The sequence below is a fragment of the Triticum dicoccoides genome, chromosome 5B (assembly GCF_002162155.2).
Source record: "Triticum dicoccoides isolate Atlit2015 ecotype Zavitan chromosome 5B, WEW_v2.0, whole genome shotgun sequence".
Classification (NCBI taxonomy): domain Eukaryota; kingdom Viridiplantae; phylum Streptophyta; class Magnoliopsida; order Poales; family Poaceae; genus Triticum; species Triticum dicoccoides.
The window spans coordinates 156614382-156636678 of NC_041389.1; positions in this window are offsets into that span (position 1 = coordinate 156614382).

Sequence of the window (22297 nt, forward strand, 5' to 3'; positions counted from 1 at the left end):
TTGTTGCCAATATGTGTCCTTTGCATTTTGAGGGGTCCACATCTCTAGTCCATGCCATGCCAATCATTGAACTTTCTGAAATGATCATCTTGAAAGAGCATTAGTTCAATGAACTATATGTTGTTAAGAATTACCAAAACCACCTAGGGATTAGTTCACTTTCAATCTCCCCCTTTTTGGTTATTGATGACAACATATAGATCAAAGCTTCGACAAATGATAATAAGAATGAAATACATAATCACTTTGAGAAGTATGTGATAAGCAAGATCTCCCCCTAAATTTGTGCGTTATTTAAAATTTGCTTTTGAATGCAAATGCACAATTAAATGGGATCATGGGTTACTCTTCCATGTCACATACCTCTTGGTGGAGCACTCAAAAAGATAAAAAGTAGGAACAAGCACTCATCACCAGGGCAGAGTGAATGATCACACATAATAGATAGATAATGTCATCATCCAAGCACAAGCATTAAGCATGATATGATCAAACACATGACTATACAAAGTATCTCACACACATAAACATAAAGTATCTCAACCAAGCAAGCAAAGAAAATAAGTAGCAAAAGAAGCAAAGCTCTCTCTCTCCGAAGCCTATGATCTATACACTTTCTCTCCCTTTGGCAACAAGTTACTAGAAAGCTTCAAAATGCATAGTGCTATGCGACTCTCTAGGCTTGATCTTCAGGAGGAGGTGTTGAGAGGACTCCAAGGACGAAAGCATCAGCGGAAGTTGATGGAGCTGGTGGAGTTGCCACTGGAGGGGCAACTGGAGCTATGGCTGCAGGTGTTGAAGCTGTGGCTCTTGTGCCTGGTACTGGCACTGCTGCAGACCTCTATGCCCTAAGCACTCTGTGAAACACTTGTGTAGTTGCTTTTCCCTTCCTCTCTTTAGCTTCTTCATGGAGCTCTTCAACTGCTATCTGAATTTCAGTCACCTTCAAGTCAAGATCATAGAATTTGGTTTTAATGATCCTCTCCAAGCTCTCCTGGTTCTGAGTCAGGGTGGCTAGTCCTTTCTCAATACTCAAGGTTGCTTGAATAAGATATCCAAGCTAGTTTTGCTTTGACTTGAGGAACACTTCAGAAGCTTCTTTAGCACTTGGCATCTTTGCTGCTTTCTCAGCTTTAGCTTTCTGTCTCTTTTCTTGAGCCTCTAGGGATGTTGGATCTTCAGCACTCATGACAACAATGTTGTCCTCAAAATCAGGCTTCAAGGGCAGATGCTCTTTTTCCAACAAGTACACTCCCTTGGGCATCTTGGAGTTGATCAACATTTGTATGTGTGGAGCATACCCATATGACCTCTTCTAGTCAGCAGCTATTCTCTTAATTGTCTCAACAATCAAACTCATGACTTTGAACTTCTGGGGCAAATCAAACATCTGAAGCAGATTAATGGAATGGCCTCTGATCATCCTGTGATGTCCTGATTTGGGCAACAAGGTGTGCCTCAATATGGTGTTCATAGTGGCCAATCTAGACATCAAGTAATACACTGAGCCTAGCTTGTGAGTCTCCAAAGCTTTGTCATGTATTTCCTTGTACATATTTGCCATGGAGTTGTGGTCTTTCTTTTTCTCAGCATAGACATCAATGTCTTTCTCATGCTCCTTGGGTGCTTTTATAAGCTTTTCCCACTCATCAACAGTAGACTGGTACCTTGTACCTTCAGTCATCCACACAATCTTTCCATTTGGATAGAAATGAGCTATAGAGTAAAACTGCATAATGAGCTCATCACTCCATTTGGTTAACTTTTGACCTACAAACTTGTCAACGCCATTAATCTTGAAGCTCTCATGCACTCCTGGAAAATGGTCTTCATTCTCATCAATATACTCCCAATCAATCCACTTCATATCACTGACAATGGGCTTCTTATCAAGCAGCACTGTCTCATAGAAACCTTGATATTCTTTGGTATGGAACCTATAGTCCATAGTTGTCCTTCTCCTCACTGCATATGGATCAGCTTGTCTCCATAATCTGAGACCTGCATCTTTCCTTTATTTCATATTCTCAGCCACTTGATGATTGTCATCATGGTCTGGAATTTTTGGCTTGAGTTTCCTAAGCACTTGGGCTTCATCATCTTCTTCCTCAACTTCAGGCACTGGGGCCTTGTTCTGCTCTGCAGTAGAGATGTTCTTGGTGCTTCTCTTAGGTGCAGTCTTGGAGGCTTGAGCTGGAGCTTTGGGGGCTGTCTTGAGCTTTGAGGAGTTTGGAGGGAGCAAACACAATGTTGACACGGAGATTTTTGGTGTGGCTCTGATAGGTGGTGCTATCATACATCCTCATTGATGGTGACTTCAACCCACGAAGGGTAACAGTTGCGCGAGTCCACAGAGGGCTCCACCCACGAAGGGTCCACGAAGAAGCAACCTTGTCTATCCCACCATGGCCATCGCCCACGAAGGACTTGCCTCACTAGGGTAGATCTTCATGAAGTAGGCGATCTCCTTGCCCTTACAAACACCTTGGTTCAACTCCACAATCTTGACATAGGCTCCCAAGTAACATCTAACCAATCTAGGAGACACCACTCTCCGAAAGGTAATAGGTGGTGTGTTGATGATGAACTCCTTGCTCTTGTGCTTCAAATGATAGTCTCACCAACACTCAACTCTCTCTCATAGATTTGGCTATGGTGGAAGATGATTTGAGTGGAAAGCAACTTGGGGAAGGCTAGAGATCAAGATTCTTGTGGTTGGATTGGAATATCTTGGTCTCAACACATGAGTAGGTGGTTCTCTCTCAGAAAATGAATGCTGGAATTGTTGGCACGTTCTGATGGCTCTCTCCATGAGTGAAGAATGGGTGGAGGGGTATATATAGCCTCCACACAAAATCTAACCGTCACACACAGATTCCCAAACTCGGTGAGACCGAATGGTAGAACTCGGTCAGACCGGTTCAGGTCAAAATATGAATGTTAGGATTTTCGGTGGGACCGACATAGTCAACTCGGTGGGACCAATATGCTAGGGTTAGGGCATAACGTAATCTTGGTGTGACCGATCACATGAACTCGGTGGGACTGATTTCAGCAATAGGCACATAGAGAGTTGGTCAGGTAAACTCAATGGGACCAATTCACTCACTTCGGTAAGACCGAAGTGTTATGAAAAGGAAACAGGGAGTTTGCATTGCAGACTCGGTGGGACCGATTCACTCATTTCGGTGGGACCAAAATGTTACATAAAGGAAACAGTGAGTTTGCAATCCCATATCGGTGAGACCGAGATCCCTATCGATGAAACTGAAGTGACTAGGGTTTGTGGTAGTGGCTATGTCAAATGAAACTCGGTGGCGCCGGATAGATCAAATCGATGGGGCCGAGTTTGAATTTTAGGTTTAGGACATATGTGGAAATGAGAAAGTGGTTGAGGGTTTTGGACCATATCACTAAGCATTTTGAGCAAGTAAGCCATTAAGCAACACCTCATCCCCTTTTAATAGTATTGCCTTTCCTATTGAGTCAATGTGATCTTGGATCACTTAAATGAAAAATGTAGAGTCTTGAGCTTGTTGCCAATATGTGTCCTTAGCATTTTTAGGGGTCCACATTGAGGGAGTCCTGGATTAGGGGGTATCCGGACTACCGGACTATATACATCGTCCAGACTATTGAAGCATGAAGATACAAGACTCAAGACTTTGGCCCGTGTCCGGATGGGACTCTCCTTTGCGTGGAAGACAAGCTTGGCGATCCGGATATTGTGTTTCCTTCCTTGTAACCGACTCCATGTAAACCCTAGCCCTCTCCAGTGTATTTATAAACTGGAGAGGTTGGTCCTTAGAAGGTCGATCACAATTACAATCATACCATCATAGGCTAGCTCTTAGGGTTTAGCCTCTACGATCTCGTGGTAGATCTACTCTTGTACTACTCATATCTTCAATATTAATCAAGCAGGAAGTAGGGTTTTACCTCCATCGAGAGGGCCCAAACCTGGGTAAACATTGTGTCCCTTGCTTCCTGTTACCATCAGCCTAAGACACACAGATCGGGACCCCTACCCGAGATCTGCCGGTTTTGATACCGACATTGGTGCTTTCATTGAGAGTTCCTCTGTGTCGTCGCTGCCGGGCTTGATGGCGCCTTCAATCGTCAACAACACGGTCCAGGGGGAGACTTTTCTCCCCGGACAGATCTTCATGTTCGGCGGCTTCGCACTGCGGGCCAATTCGCTTGGCCATCTGGAGCAGATCGACAGCTACGCCCCTGGCCAGCAGGTCAGGTTCGGAAACTTGAACTACACAACGGATATTCGTGGAGACCGAACAGTCACGATGAGCACGGCTTAGACCTGCTGTCGGATGAAGCTCGGGATATCACCCCTGTAGTAGCCTCGGATCTAAATCCGGAGCAGGTTGCGTTGCCTAAGGACGGAGGGGTGGACCCGCCCCGTAGGCCGCACACTCATCGGCGGTGGAGCCAAACACAGGTATCACCTCCGCGGAAGCCTGTAACCCCGGGCCCCTGGACTCGTATCCGGTTGTTGGTTCAGTCCGCACACCCTCGAGCCAGCTGAGCCAGGTTGGGCACCGGTAATGGAGTTTACCACTGCGGACATCTTCCAGCACTCGCCCTTTGGCGACATGCTGAACTCATTAAAGTCTCTCTCTTTGTCAGGAGGCTCTGGGCCGAACTATGTCCGGCTTGAGTGGGAAGCAGGCGACAAAGGAATTCGCTGCCCACCCACCACCCACTTTATTGCCACGGTCGATGATTTAACCGACATGCTTGACTTCGACTCCGAAGACATCGACGGTATGGAGAATTATAGGAGCCACTACTCACAGGGCGGTGGACGGCCACCTCCTCATACGATATATACATGGTGGACACTCCAAAGGAAACCAATGGCGACGAGGCAACGGAGGATAGCCCCTCAGGGAGAAAAGCAAAGCATGGGCGTCGTCGGCACCACCCCAAGCCCCGCCACAGTAATACCGGCCCCGGAGAGGAAAGAAATCCGGATGGTGCCGAAGAGGAATACAACCCTGACCAGCCCGCCTTCGAGTAGGCCGAACAGGAGGATGAGCAGGTCAGCCCAGACGAACAGGCGACTGACAAATACCCAGAGGAGGACAACTATATGCCCCCCCTCCGAAGACGAGATTAGCCTCGGCGACGACGAGTTCGGCGTGCCTGAGGATCCCGTGGAGCAGGAGCGCTTCAAGCGCCGGCTTATTGCCACTGCGAGGAGCCTAAAGAAGAAGCAGCAGCAACTCCAGGCTGATCAAGACCTGCTCACAGATAGATGGACTGAAGTCTTGGCAGCCGAGGAATACGGATCCGAGTGCCAAACGGCTGACCGGCCACCCCGTGGCCAGGATAAAATGGGATATCAGCCCGAATACCAGCCCGCACCCCCATGCCAATACACTACGGCCCGGGGCAACAGGCAAGACCTGCAAGATATACTGGAAAACAAAGCAGGCAGCCAAGATCGATCTACGGATCGCGGGGGCGCGCCCCAGCGCGCGATGATGACCATCACGCCGGATACATTATCAACAAGTCCGGTCGGGCCGAACACAGCAACCCAGACCAATTCGAACTGCGTAGCCACATAGCCCGACACAGAGGCGCCTCACACCCCCTCTGCTTCACTCACGAAGTGATGGATCATGAATTCCCAGAAGGGTTCAAACCCGTAAACATCGAATCATACGATGGCACAACAGACCCCGCTGTATGGATCAAAGATTTCCTTCTCCACATTCACATGGCCCGCGGAGACGATCTACACGCCATCAAGTATCTTCCCCTTAAGCTCAAAGGACCAGCCTGGCATTGGCTAAACAGCCTGCCAGCAAATTCCATTGGCTTGTGGGAAAACCTGGAAGACGCATTCCTCGACAACTTCCAGGTCACATATGTGCGACCACCGGACGCTGATGACCTGAGACACATTACTCAACAGCCCGGAGAGTCAGCCAGGAAATTTTGGACTCGGTTCCTAACTAAAAAGAACCAAATAGTCGATTGTCCGGACGCCGAAGCCCTGGCGGCTTTTAAGCATAATATCCGTGACGAGTGGCTTGCTCGACACCTCGGCCAGGAAAAACCCAAGTCCATGGCAGCTCTCACAACACTAATGACCCGCTTTTGCACGGGCGAGGATAGCTGGTTGGCTCGCAGTGGCACCATGCCACATTCCAGCACTTCGGATGTCCGTGACAATAACGGCAAGCCACGATGCAACAAACATAAGCGACGGAACAACGGCGACAACACTGAAGACATGGCAGTAAACGCTGGATTCAACGGATCCAAGTCCGGTCAGTGGATCCAAGTCCGGTCAACGGAAGAAGCCTCCCAACGAGCGCTAGTGTTTTACGCCCCTAGCTAGGCATAATGCGAATGATCTAAGTGTTTTCATCTTTGTTTTTGTTTTCCTTGGAGGTGTTTTTGTCAGGGTTTTTTACAAAGACAACATAAAACAACTCATCCATAGACTTTAGCACTATCAAGTTGCTTATCATTGTATCCCCTTTGATTTTCGGCAACAATGCAATAATAGTGTTGATTAACATAACTGAAAACTTGTTGGATTATATCTAAAACAGGGACTTGCTTTTTAAGATTCATATCAAAGATTTGATTATTCCCAAGCAAATGTCTTAAAGCATAATCACTATTATAAAGAATACCATTAATCACGGGATTTTCATGATTCATACCATAAAAATCAAATATTTCCCTAGCTTCTCGTATTACGTAGTTGATACGTCTCCAACGTATCTACTTTTCCAAACCCTTTTGCCCTTGTTTTGGACCCTAATTTGCATGATTTGAATGGATAACCCGGACAAACGTTGTTTTCAACAGAAGTGTTATTTTTGTGCAGAAATAAAAGTTCTTGGAATGACTTAAAACTTCACGAAGTCACTATTTGGAATTAATAAAAAATACTGGCAAAAGAATCAATAGAAGGGGGACCACACCCTAGCCACGAGGGTGGGGCACCCCCCTAGGGCGTGCGGCGTGCCCTGCCTCGTGGGCCCCTGGAGCTCCACCAACCTCAACTCCAACTCCATATATTCACGTTCGGGGATAAAAAATTGGAGAGAAGGATTCATCACGTTTTACGATACGGAGCCGCCGCCAAGCCCTGTTCTTCCTCGAGAGGGCTGATCTGGAGTCCGTCTGGGGCTCCAAAGAGGGGAATCCGTCGCCATCATCATCATCAACCATCCTCCATCACCAATTTTGTGATGCTCACTGCCGTGCATGAGTAATCCCATCATAGGCTTGCTGGACGGTGATGGGTAGGATAAGATTTACCATGTAATCGAGTTAGTTTTGTTAGGGTTTGTCCCTAGTATCCATTATGTTCTAAGATTGATGTTGCTATGACTTTGCCATGCTTAATGCTTGTCACTAGGGCCCGAGTGCCATGATTTCAGATATGAACCTATTATGTTTTCATGAATATATGAGTGTTCTTGATCCTATCTTGCAATTTATAGTCACCTACTATGTGTTATGATCCGGCAACCCCGAAGTGACAATAATCGGGACCACTCCTGGTGATGACCGTAGTTTGAGGAGTTCATGTATTCACTAAGTGCTAATGCTTTGGTCTGGTACTCTATTAAAAGGAGGCCTTAATATCCCTTAGTTTCCATTAGGACCCCGCTGCCACGGGAGGGTAGGACAAAAGATGTCATGCAAGTTCTTTTCCATAAGCACGTATGACTATATTCAAAATACATGCCTACATTATATTGACGAACTGGAGCTAGTTCTGTGTCGCGCTATGTTATAACTGTTGCATGATGAATGCTATCCAACATAATTATCCATCATTGATCCATTGCCTACGAGCTCGTTTCATATTGATCTTTACTTAGTTACTTTTTCGTTGCCACTGTTACGATTGCTACAAAACTGCTACTGTTACTTTTGCCACCGTTATTGTTACTTCCATACTACTTTGCTACTAAATACTTTGCTGCAGATATTAAGTCTTTCAGGTGTGGTTGAATTGACAACTTAGCTGTTAATACTTGAGAATATTCTTTGGCTCCCTTGTGTCGAATCAATAAATTTGGGTTGAATACTCTACCCTCAAAAACTGTTGCGATCCCCTATACTTGTGGGTTATCAAGGCCTTTTTCTGGTTACATTGCCGGGGAGCATATCTCTATTATTTAAGTCACTTGGGATTTATATCTGCTGATCACTATGAGGAATCTGAAAGATCAAAGAACCAAAAATTTTCCCTCAACAACAAGGGGAGGTAAGGAACTGCCATCTAGCTCTACACTTGATTCACCTTCCGTTTTGAGTAAATTTGCGACACCTACACCTGCTATCAATTCTAATATGTCGCATGTTATTGATGATGCCACTTCTACTATGCATGATGCTTATGATGATACTACTTCTCTGCTTGATAATAATGTGCCATTAGGAGAATTTCTTGATGAACAACTTGCTTGGGTTAGAGAGAATGAAATTACTGAAACTGATGATATTAATGAAAGTGATGATGAAGATTCTCCCCCTAGATATGAATTGCCTGTTGTACCTAAGGGTTATGTTATGGATGAAGAAATTGCTAGAGACTTCTTTGCTTGCAATGATAGATATGATCTTAAGAAACTGTTAGCTAAGCTGAAAGAAAAGTCTTTGAATGCTGGAATGAAATATGACCCTGCTTTTGGTACTCCACCTATTTGTGTTACTGATAAGGATTATGAATTCTCTGTCGATCCTGAGTTAATTACTTTGGTTGAATCTGATCCTTTCTATGGCTATGAATCTGAAACTGTTGTGGCACGTCTTACTAAATTGAATGATATGGCCACCGTATTTACTAATGAGGAAAAAATCGCTATTACTATATCCTTAAATTGTTTCCTTTCTCGTTAGAGGGTGATGCTAAAATATGGTTTAATTCTCTTACTCCTGGTTGTGTGCGTACTCCCCAGGATATGATTTACTACTTCTCTGCAAAATATTTCCCTGCTTATAAGAAACAAGATGCCTTGCAGGAAATATTTAATTTTGTGCAAATTGAAGAAGAGGGTCTCCCACAAGCTTGCGGGAGGCTTCTACGATTACTCAATGCTTTTCCTGATCATCCTCTCAAGAAAAATGAAATACTTGATATCTTTTATAATGGACTAACAGATGCTTCTAGAGACCACCTGGATAGTTGTGCTGGTTGTGTTTTCAGGGAAAGAACTATTGAGCAAGCTGAATTGCTATTGAATAATATACTGAGTAATGATAATGATTGGACACTTCCTGAACCAACTCCTGAGCTAACTCTGAAGAAAAGGGGTATTCTATTTCTCAGTCCTGAAGATATGCAAGAGGCAAAGAAATCTATGAAAGAAAAAGGTATTAAACCTAAAGATGTGAAGAATTTACCACCTATTGAAGAAATACATGGTCTTGATATCCCGACACAGGTAGTAAAGGTAAATTCTCTCTATAGATTTGATAAGGGTGAAATCCCATCTACTAAGTTTGCTAGTCAATGCTTGGATGAGTATGATAATTTTATTGTTAAACAAGAAGACTTCAATGCTTATTTTGGTAGACAATTGAAACACAATGCTTATATGGTTGAACACTTGAGTGATTATATGTCTAGAGTTAAAAGTGATCTTAAACTTATTAGTAAACATGCTTCTATGGTTACAACTCAAGTAGAACAAGTACTTAGGGCACAAGATGATTTGCTCAATGAGTTAAATAGTAAGAACAATGATAATGTTGTTAGAGTTATGACTAGAGGTGGCAAAATGACCCAGGAACCTTTGTATCCTGAGGGCCATCCTAAGAGAGTTGAGCAAGATTCTCAGAGAATTAATACTGTACACCTAGTCCTTCTAATAAAAAGAAAAAGAATAAGGATAGGACTTTGCATGCTTCTAGTGAACGGGGAGAGTGTGTCCACGTACCCTCGTAGATCGAAAATGGAAGCGTTTAGTTAACGCGGTTGATGTAGTCGAACGTCTTCAAGATCCAACCAATCCAAGAACCGAATGTACGGCACCTCCATGTTCAGCACACGTTCAACTTGATGACGTCCTCGAACTCTTGATCCAGTAGAGGGTCGAGAGAGAGTTGCATCAGCATGACGGTGTGATGACGGTGTTGATGATGTGATCCGCGCAGGGCTTTGCCTAAGCACAACGATGATACTATCAGAGGATTAAGCGGTGGAGGGGGGAACCGCACACGACTAAGAATAACTGTTGTATCTTTGGGGTGCCCCCTACCCCCGTATATAAAGGAGGGAGGGAGGAGGAGGCCGGCCTAGAGGGTCGCGCCGAGGGGGGGGGGTCCTACTAGGACACCCTAGTCCCAGTAGGATTCCCCTTTCCTTTTTTGGAGTGTGAAAGGGGGAAAGAAGTGGAGAGGGAGAAGGAAAAGGGGGCGGCACCCCCACCCCTTGTCCAATTTGGTTTGGGCTTGGGGGGCGCGCACCACCTCCTGGCCGCTACCTTCTCTTTCCACTAAGGCCCATGTAGGCCCATTGACTTTCCCGGGGGGTTCTGGTAACCTCCCGGTACTCAGAAAAATGTCCGAACCTCTGAGAAACTTTTCTGGTGTCCGAACATAACCTTCCAATATATCAATCTTTACCTCTCGACCATTTCAAGACTCCTCGTCATGTCCGTGATCTCATCCAGGACTCCGAACAAACTTCGGTCATCAAAAACACATAACTCGTAATACAAATCATCATCGAATGTTAAGCGTGCGGATCCTACGGGTTCAAGAACTATGTAGACATGATCGAGACACATCTCCAATCAATAACCAATAGCAGAACCTGGATGATCATATTGGCTCCTACATATTCTACGAAGATCTTTATCGGTCAAACTGCACAACAACATACGTTGTTCCCTTTGTCATCGGTATGTTACTTGCTCAAGATTCGGTCATCGGTATCTTCATACCTAGTTCAATCTCGTTACCGGCAAGTCTCTTTACTCGTTCTGTAATGCTTCATCCTGCAACTAACTCATTAGTCACATTGCTTGGAAGGCTTATAGTGATGAGCATTACCGAGAGGGCCCGGAGATACCTCTTCGATACACGGAGTGACAAATCCTAATCTCGATCTATGCCAACCCAACAAACACCTTCGGAGACACATGTAGAGAATCTTTATAATCACCCAGTTACGTTCTGACATTCGATAGCACACAAGGTGTTCCTTCGGTATTCGGGAGTTGCATAATGTCATAGTCAGAGGAACATGTATAAATCAAGAAGAAAGCAATAGCAATAAAACTTAACAATCATAATGCTAAGCTAATGGATGGGTCTTGTCCATCACATCATTCTCTAATGATGTGATCCCATTCATCAAATGACAACACATGTCTATGGTTAGGAAACTTAACCATCTTCATTAACGAGCTAGTCTAGTAGAGGCTTACTAGGGACACGGTGTTTTGTCTATCACTACAAAAAAAAGACACATCCATGACATTTTGGGCCGAACTAATTTTTTTGTCATACTTATGACACTCCTATGATGATAATTGTGACAAAACCGGTATCATCATAGATGTGGTGGGCTCCTACTTCTATGACAAAAAATCATGACAGAAAATGGGCTTTTCGTCCTGGGCGGGCCGGAGACGCAGCTGCATGACATTCTTTGGGCCGTCCATGACGAAAAAACCATGGTAGAAGCGAGGGCGAGGAAAATATCGGGGTGTTCCCGGTTACGGTGGGTGGTTGGGGCCGAGCGATGCGCGTCTCTTCCGTACCCTACGCACGTGGGTGCGAGCCGTTGTGCTCTAACTGAACCCGAGCGAGGCGTCACCTAACTGAACCCGAGCGATTGCACTGCAAGCTACGCGTTACTGAACCCGAGCGATCGAGCGATTCCTTCGCTACTGCTGCTAACTGAAGCCGATCGATGCTGCCTCTGGATGAATAGTGAGCATTGCTGGGGGGGTTTGGATGAACAGTTCCCGATGGGGGTGGATGAACAGGACCGCGTGGTGTTGCCTCTGGATGAACATGACCTCGATCGAGCCGGTTGGGGCTGGATGAACAGGACCCCGTGGAGGGCTGGATGAACAAGACGACCCCATGGAGGGTTGGTTGAACAGTAGCCGGTGGAGTGCTAGATGAATAGTAGCCTGTGGAGGGGTGGTTGAACAGTAGCCCGTGGAGAGGGCTGGTTGAAAAGTAGCCGGTGGAGTAGCGCGCGGTGGAGGCTGTATGAACAGGAGCCCGAGGATGAATAGTCGCAGTTGGAGGCTAGAGGAGGTCGACAGTGGATGAACAGTAGCCCATGGACGCTGGACGAGGTCAACGGTGGAGATGAATTGTATCCCGTGGAGTCCCGTTTTGCGGTACGCCACACCCCTCCCGATGAACAGGACCCCCGTTTCGACCGTAGCACACCAACACAAGTCTGTTTCCTCTGTTTTGTGGTACGCCACCCCCTCCCGATCAACATGACCCCGTTTCGACCGTACGAGGTCCAACAGAAGTCCGTTTCCTTCGTTTTGTTGTACGCCAGACCCCTCCCGATGAACAGGATCCCATTTTGACCGTGGCCGGTCAAACACAAGGCCGTTTCCTCCATTCTGCGGTACGCCAGGCCTCGTTTCCATCGGTTGTTCCATACAAGCCCTCCCAATGAACACGATGACGCATTCCGTTCCGACCCAGTCGGTTGGCTCCCCATGAACACGGCGACGCCGCTGTTTCTCCATTCTGACCCAGTCATGTACACGAGCCCTGGCCTTACATATGCGCGAGTAGGCGTTCGAGACCCCGCCCGTATGTACGTATGTGACAATATTTTCTTTCTTGCATCCTGGCCGTTGTACGTACGTGTACATGCTACGTGCGCGCCTCTACTACGACATGTGTGCGCCTCTACATCGACCAGTATGTACGTACATGTTCGCGACCAGAATGACAATGCTACGTACGCTTCGACCAGGTGGGTCCCGATTGTTAGGAACTTCCTTGCATGCGGAGATGTAGCTGGTGGGTCCCAGCAGTCAGGGGGGCGAATCCTTTTTTTTGCCCGTAATATGGACGCACTTCCTTGCGTGCGAAGATGTAGCTGGTGGGTCCCAGTAGTCAGGGGGGAAACATTTTTTTCATGAAATACAGTGGCCCGTCTGGTGGGTCCCTGCTGTCAGGTGGAGGAATAATTATTTTGCGCGTAATAAGGAGCCAATTCCTTGTGGTTGTCGTGGACCCAGTTGTCAGCCTATCAACGTATAGTACTCTTTCGATGGAAGTCGTTCCTTGACCACGTTGACCACGCCGCGCTGAGAGCACCAGGGCGGTGGACGACGGCGAGGCCTAGGAAGGGGACGACTCGGAGCCGGGGAAGATGCGACAATGGATGCCCAAGCATAGAGGAGTATGAGGGTTCACTAGTTCGGTTGCGGTATGAGGTTGCCGCCGCCGCAGAATAACAGGGGGTGTGGGTGAGTAGAGGGATGGCCTGGCCAGCGGTGGGAGTAGTAGGGGGAGGTGAGGCCTCCGCGGCATCACATCCAGCCACAGGAGGCAGGAGCAGGCGGCACGACTGGCGCTGGTTTGGGCGGCTGGAGCAAGAATACCAGAGGTTGAAGAAGTACTACGGCCGTTGGATGGACATCGTACGGTCACTGGAGCTAGAATCGTTCATATATTGACTAAGTTGACAAAGCCCTCCATCCCTGTCAACTTAGTAGGCCCACAAGTCAGCCTCCCACTACGGTGGGTCCCAGCTGGCAGGGGGGTATTCATATTTTTGTGCGCAATAAGGAGGCACTTCCTTGCGTTCGAAGATATAGGTGGTGGGTCTGACCTATCAGCGGAGGGAACGTTTTTTTCGTGAAATACAGAGGCCCTTCCGACGGGTCCCAGATGTCAGGTGGAGGAATCATTATTTTGCACGTAATAAGGAGGCATTTCCTTGTGTGCGGCCGTGGACCCAGCTGTCAGCCTCTCCACGTACAGTCCACTTCTGATGGATGTCGTTCGTTGACCACGTTGACCACACCGCGCCGAGAGCACCAGGGCAGTGGACGACGGCGAGGCCTATGAAGGGAATGACACGAAGCCGGGGAAGACACGGCAGTGGCTGCCCAAGCGATGGAGAGTACGAGGGTTGACTGGTTCGGCTACCGTCGCCGAAAAATAATAGGAGGTGTGAGTGAGTAGAGGGATAGACAGGACAGGGATGCAAGTATGGTGGGGCCGTGAGGCCTACCCAGCAGCACAGCCGGCCATGGGAGGTGGGAGCAGGCGGTTCCGCCGGCGCTGGTTTGGGCGGGTGGGGCAGGAAGATCAAAGACTGAAGAAGCACGATTGCCGTTAGATTGACATCTAAAGGTTTGACGCTGGTAGAGTTGATTGTTGACTAAGTTTCTTTTTTGAGAAACCTTGTGTATGCATGAACTTAGTAGGCCCACAAGTCAGCCTCCAAATCTGTGGCAGACAACATAGAGCCCATTTGCTATTTTTTAAATAATTTGCAACCCATTTGCTAATTCTTAAGTAATTTATTACAACCCATTTTCTACCCAGGACCACGATCAAAAAGTTCAACCTTATTTTGCATATTTCGGTGGAGTCCGAACTGTTGTAATCCCGAAATGATAAACATTTTTTAAGAACTTATTGATTTGCCAAAAAAATGTTTTGTTTTTGTAAGCAAATAAGACATGGGACAATTGAGTTGGTTTAAGGGAAAACGAGTGGTTAAAAAATCAGTGCTGGGAGGGAAAACAACAACAAAAATAAGGATGTAAATATGCAAAGGAAATTTTATGTATTTTCAATATAATGATACGTGTATATGAACTAGTAGAACTATAGGTAGAGATTAGAAAATGGATGTAGGAGATGCATTTCAAGAGGAAAATAGAATTGTGTTGTGTGTTTGATTCAGTAAAAAAACTGCCTACATATGTTGTAAGACAAAATATAACTAACGTTGGCGGGCCAAAGGCCAGTAGATACCTGCTGGATCTTTGTGCCCTGTTGTCGTCATGGGCTGGGCCTGTTAAAAACAAAACCAAGCCTGGGCAGTCTACAGCCTAGTTGAAACTTGTTCGACCTGAAAAAACAATATACCTGCTCAATAAACGAGAGAATTCTGCAAGTACAGACTGATAACTAGGATGCAGCAGGGATATTGTTTTTTCATCGTGATAATAAGTGCATGCACTTGTTCCAAAAAAATTGGAGAACTGGGAATTCGAAAGGCAGGTGCTTATGCTACCCTTCAAATAAAAATTAGGTGCCTGAAAATTTGTTTCGAAACAAATGATTCAGATTTATATCCACGTCGACCCTCGGCATGATGGTTGGAAGCAAATGCCAAGTTCATACCAAAAGATCGTTAACAACAATACCAACTTGCAAACAATACCAAGGTCGTTAACAACAATACCAACAATACCAACAATACCAACAATACCAAGGTAGTACAAGTACCAATACCAAACTAACTTATAATCTTTTTACTCCTGGCCCTAGTGTTCGTATGGTAGAAAATCTTGCAGAGGACCAGCTGCAGCTCCTTCTCTTGCACCAGGTCCCTGAGGTGGTACTAGTGCATCACCCAATTGGTCCTCTGCTGGTCGAAGTTCTTGTTGGTGTGCAACACCAGAACCTTTTTGCTGCCCGCCTGCTGGCCATTGACCATCACCGGCAAGGTATTGCCGATCTTGTGCCACATCGCGTGCATGCCGCACTCTGACTGTATCTTGCGATGCGTCCACGTGCCCCTTTTGAGCGCCCTGGAATTGTGCTAGAAGAAATGCTTGCTTAGGCCACTCAGTGTGATACCTGCAGTATTGTCGAATACAGGTTTTAGTGTATGTAGTTGGCATTTTCATAACATCTTTGGCATGTTGCAGTCACTTGTTTCACTTTTTATTAACTGTCAAATTGTAATTGCTTCACTAGGTCTGCATCTAAAAATAAAAATAGAGCTATAAACAAAGGAATATGTTGTGCAAGTAGACGGCCGATCGTTGTCTTACCTGGATTTCTCAGGATGGGTGTAGCATATTCCGTGCTCACTGTCGATGGTTGGTATGAACAAATCGATGAGAGGGTGAGATCTCGCGCTCTCAGCACTCACTTTGGCCTCAAGGTGCTCGATTAACTCCTGATCCATGGGATCGAACTTGAGGACAGTCGGCAGCACCGGCCAATCCTTCTTGGACTTGCGTCGGTTAATTCCAGTTATATGGTACTCAATGTATGATAAATCAACTGTTTTAAGTGAATGATGAAAGATTTTGACAAATAAGTGGTACTCCAAATCTGAAGTCCAGAATACCCAAACACGCCGCTGGGATTGTTGTGTCACCTCACGTGCAGCGTGTTGTCATGTCAATTCAATGTGTGGACATGATGAATAATTGGACAGACGTATACTAGTACTGCTAATGTACTACTTACTAGTCGTATTTAGTGTCACATTTTAACCATAGGTTTAACTAACAAGTACGCACTTGAAGCCTAATATATATGTATGCATCAAGTTGTGCATATTTGTTGTTGGCCTGAACCACATTACCGCATGTCGGGTTTGCAAAATCCATCCATCGCATGGAAGCTTGATGAATTTCACACACTGAAGATTATCTGGCAACGAGTTGTGTCGACGAATATCTGGATATGGTGATTCATGAAACCCATGGTATGATGTGTAAACACAGTCCCCCTGGCGAATGGAAGTTGCATAGCACGGTAATCATCGTCGGTGATATGATCGATGATTGGTTGGATGATCCGATAATTGAGCCCGAGGAACATGGAGTGGTTGCCGAGGCTGTAAACCCGCCTCCAGTTGAATACGCCTAGCCCAATGGAGCTGGGATCTTTCTCGAACATGAAGCAGCCATAGCCATCAATGTCACGAATGCCCCAGGCATTGTACTACATGTGGTTTGATGTAATGGTTTGGTCAATTTGGTACGTGTGAATGAGCATCAAATGACCGCCGTCAGCTGAAAGAGCGATAAACCACCACCCATCGGCTGGTATGATTCCAGGTCCTGGAATCATGAAGGCCAGCGCATTTGTGTCTGCTGCAACAATTCAAATTGGAGACCAAAAGGACAAAAAATAAACAATCATGTTCAGAGTATGTGTGGAATTAAGATTATTATAACAGTGACACATATCATAGACAGAGAATTGCAATGCCGTTGTCATAATCATACCCCAAGTTAAAAGAAATAAGCCAATGGCTTTCATATTCTAGCAATATGTCATGGTTCAAACATCATGTAACAATGAGAGGAAAACAGCTATGACAGAGCCTACTCATATTCTACCATAGCACTTACTACTGTTCTCATATCAACTCTAAGCAATAACATCCGTTGTTATAAAAAACTTGGAAATGAGAGTAACACATAGCAATCATGAGGTTATGCTCATAATATCTATTCTAACAATCATTAGATGCCAACTGTTCTCATATCAACTCTGACAATAACATGTGTGGTCATAAAAATCTAGGAAATGAGAGGAACATATAGCAATGATGTGGTTATAGACATACTATATATTCTAAATTTGTAACAATGAACATGCAGTCGTATTCATAAGGTAAAGATGAGATGAGATAGAACAATTACACGACGATATATTCCACCAGTATAGGCAGCCAATCTATGCGTTGACTGCGTAAACGATGTCGCCGTGCACTATAGCATCAGACAGAAATGTTGCCTCAACAGGATTGACAATGAGCCATAACCATGTATAGCGACCGGATTCCAGATAGACTAATCCCATGTTGAACAAGGCAATGAGCTTGTAATCCATGTAGTCTTCTGATGGTGTGGGCAGTTCGCAGATTACAACTTTCAACAAACAGAGGTCGAGCCAAAATCTTGACGCATCTCATGCATAGTAGGCAAGAGTGTACGACGGGTCGCGAGGCTCGATCGCAGCGGTATCCGACAATGGAAGGGTGATCTCTCGCTGGGTGTAGATATCCATGAGACGCCATGGACTACCGGATTGGTGGATGAGGACGATCCAGTTAGCCTTCATGCCCGCCCAGTAGTGGTCGCGCATGAAGGACAGGTGGACGGGTAGTGGTAGCATGTCGAGAGGCACGACAACCTTCGTAGGATCATCAAGTCGGTGTTTGGGCCACCTGCGAGGATCGGGCATCAGCAAGCTTGGTGTCTTGAAAAGAGCCGGCCGGTTGCAGACGAGTAGATGGTACAAAGACACCGAGCATGCGGCCAGACGGACGGTGCTGAGTAGGTCCATATGATTACAGATCTTCTCCAAGAGAACATCAGGGAGGGAATTCCAATTGCTGCTCTGCGTGTCAGTCGGTTCTGCCATTGGGGTTTTCGGTGCGTGCGAGCCAGCGGGGAAGTGGATTCGGGCGGGCGAGCGAAGAAGCTTGTCCTCGTGTGGCCGAGCAGTGAACGGGGGGATATGGTACGCGCGAGCCAACAAGGAAGATGGCGCGGGCGGGCGAGCAGTGAGCGGGGGGAAATGGTGTGCGGACGATGATGGGGAAGAGAGGAGGAAGAAGAGTGAAAGACGGGGAAGAAAGTGCATCAAGTCTCAATTCTACTAGTACTACTACCAGGATATACCGTCCTTCGGAGTGTAAATAGTTACACTGATGACATGTGGGTCTACCTCATGAGGGCCCATATGTCAGCTAATGGAGGAGAGAGGTGCATAGGCGTATTTGCGGAAGCATGCTCTACTGGCAAACATGATGGCAGTACTGGGCAAGGCTGATTTAGTAACACCAACATGCTGGTTCAGCTTATTAATTAAGTGTCCCATCTGCTACAGCGTGTATTGTCACTTCACTGCGAAGACTAGTTGAATAGTCTCTCTGACCAAGATGGGGAATAATGGATCGCAAAGACTTCCTATTTACAGTATCCCTATGCCTCTACGCTCACTTCACTCATTTTGCTCCGTACGTAGTCACTTGTTGAAATCTCTAGAAAGACAAATACTCCGTATTTGGGAACAGAGGGAGGCTTTTGCTCCGTATTTGGGAACAGAGGGAGTATCACCATACAGAGGGAACAGAGGAAGCTTGAAATATGAACATGTCAATGGGAGGGAGTAAGCCTCATGCATGCATGCATGCATGCAACATGCAACACTCACACGTACACATGGACGCATGCAACACTCACACACCCATGCGGCACACAACACACGATGCAACAGACATGCTCAAGTGCTCAACCTACTCCCTATGTCCGTGAAAGACTGCACATTTAGAGATTTACACATTGACCAGGGCATAATTAACGCCCAAAAGTAGCAGACTTATGTGTGCATGCGACCATTGAGAGAAGAAGATTAAATGAAGGTTGTTGCATGCTGTAATTAAGGATAGACATGTAGCCTATACCTAGAGCACAAGTTGGTGCATTAGTCAATCAATATCGATTTAGATTAAAGGCTAAATGCATTGGAAGTGTAGATGTACTACACTCTTTGTTTTTTAGCTGATGTGCACTCTTTATTGGAAGACCGAGGGAGTACACGTGCATGCACTCACATACACAGCCAGGGTGGTTTGCACGCAAGGGTTGGACTCCTGTCGCGCCTGCGTAAAGTTTTGTTTAACTGATTTCTTTGCTCTGCCAACTGACAGGTGGGACCCAGAAACCAGGTGACAATTTAACCAGTCAACAAAGTGCCACGTCGACTATGTGGCCGGTCCGTAGGGTGCAATACGGTGCTCTACGATGAGCTAGTGATCATATAATCACCGCAAAACTATATATAGTGACCGTAAAGAGGATATTGTTACATACGTTGACCGCAAGTGTATTTTTCTCGTTTCAAATTAAGCCATATTAACCGGAAAGGACACAATATGTACTAGTACTAGTACTGCTTTGATGTGTCCCGTCAACTCGCCGAACAAGGAGAAGCTTTCTTACTACGCCTCTCCCTCGCCCACGCGTGCGGTGGCTCGTAGGACGAGGAGAGGGTTTTGACTACAGCGCCCTCTCCCTCGCCCTCGCCCTCGCGGTGGACGTGCAACAGTTTAATCGGTGTCAGATTGCCAGAAGCATATTGTATTGTTGTATCATCATTGTTGGACCTTCCGAAGAGGCGAAGAGCCAAGTGCAAGGTTCACACGAGTACGAACTGTTGAACCTCCCGAAGAGGCGAAGAGCCAAGTGCAAGGTTTTATAGGATTTTTTGTCCTAGTAGGAGTATACTACAACTATAGCGAACGATGCTATGGTATGATGCCGCCACATCACCTATATCCAAAGCTGTGCCACCTTTTTTTTCTCAAAGAGCGTGTTGGAGCCTGTGCAACAACCACACAAGTTGCACGTACACATAATACATTTACTAGTAATAAATTCTAAAGGATAAATGCTAGTATGCCACACAAGTTCATCTCCAATTCATGTGATAAATTTGTGCATGACTAGTCTACATATATTCACAGCACTACCGTTCACAATTTACTGTACTCCACTTACACGTTATAGATGGGCTACATGTCCTCCTCCAGGTTCCAGTCCCAAGTGTTCTTCATGGATGGCATGATCCATATCGGTGGGCAACGGGAATCATTGTCACAGCTTTCTAGTCCGGTTCCACACGATGGAGACTCATCCAAGCTGAAGCGGCATAAATCAGGGATAGCGTGTCCCAACATGTCATTCATCCGGCGGTGCGCATTGAAGACACAACCATGCTTCATGAATGACAGGCCTTCGGTGTCGTGCACGGAAGGTGGAATCCGCTTCACAATGGGGAAGCTGTCCCCAATGAAAAGCGAGTACTCTCCAAGAGTGTTCCTCGGCACCCACGTAGCATCACGGGGGTTGAACTCGGCACCATTCATCTGGTACACGTGGCATCTCAAATCTGGACACATGGTGACGTACATAGTCAAGGTCCATGCATAATAATGTTGTGCTCAAATATGGTGGTTAGTAATACTGTGCAGCAAATAGTACTACCCCGGTATAAAGGAAGTAAAATAATCGGCTTATTATATATAGCCACTCTTGGCTACATGGATGAGATAGTAAGATATGGAAAAACAAAAATGGTGGCAGCTAGTGGGTTCAAGTCTTCAAGGGCCTAGATAGCTATACGCGTCCTCCAAGGTAAAAAGTACTCCTACTAGTACTAGTAAGTAGTACAACAACGAAAGAGAAGGCGAGAGGGTTAAAAAATGGAATACCTGGGTAGATGGTGACTGTACGATCGTGGTAGATTGTGTGACCATGTTGCACATCAGTGGTACCATGCGTAACGACTGGTAAGATAGTTGATCCCAATATGCCAAAGTCAGCTACGATGTTCCAGGTTAGACCGAATCACGGATGCAAATGCCCATCCAGGATCAGCGATCTTATTTTGATCGGGGGATGACTGGTCCCTGCAAAATAATGGAGTACCGTTAGGGATGCAAATGATGGTTTGTGCATTCCATTTGTAATCTCCCGTACCGTGGGATGGCAACCAGATGAAACAAGTCCCCTATCTTGTAACCGCGAAGATGCAGCCTAGATGGCGCACGGCGTCTTCGAACATGTAGGGGTACAAATCTGCCGCCGCCAACATGCACCATCCTCTGCCGGTACTACCTCTTTCATTGATGGCAATCCTTATGTCGAACACCGCGATGAGATAGTAATCGTCCTAGCCGTGTCGCTTTGTCGGCAGGTCCGCAATTGCTATCTTCTTCAATATCATGTAAGCATCATCATACGTATTCAAGCCCAGCCAGTCCGGAAGGCTGATCCCAATGGTGGAGAAGGGGTCTACGGGAACGGCCGCACTACTGTGGATGTTGTGCAAAATGATGGTGGTATCCGGCTGGAGGTATGCAAGCCAATCTTCATTGGCACTGACCCAGACCTATATATAAGACGGTGGGCAGCGGAGAAATTACGAGATGGAAATGGAATAACTAAGTACGACAGGATCAAACTCCATTATTGACCTGCTCATTAGACAAAATCCGACTATCTCTCAATATCGGTAACTCTAGCGGAGTCAACGTGCAACCATGGCCAGGGAGCGGTGGACTATTCGAAGGATTGTCTCATAGAAGAACCTTCTCCTCAAGGATGCATGGAAGACCAATAAGCATGGCCTTTTCCCAAGCCTGTTTAAGCACCATTTTGAAAAAGCTGGTGCAGGAAGCACCGAGTCTTGCAGCGGTGAGGACGTCGGAGCGGCGTGTGATTTCTCCCAGAGGATCATCATCCAAGGTCTTCTAGCCCCGACGAGGGGAAGAACTGCCTGGCGAATCCATGGGAGCAGCGACGAACTG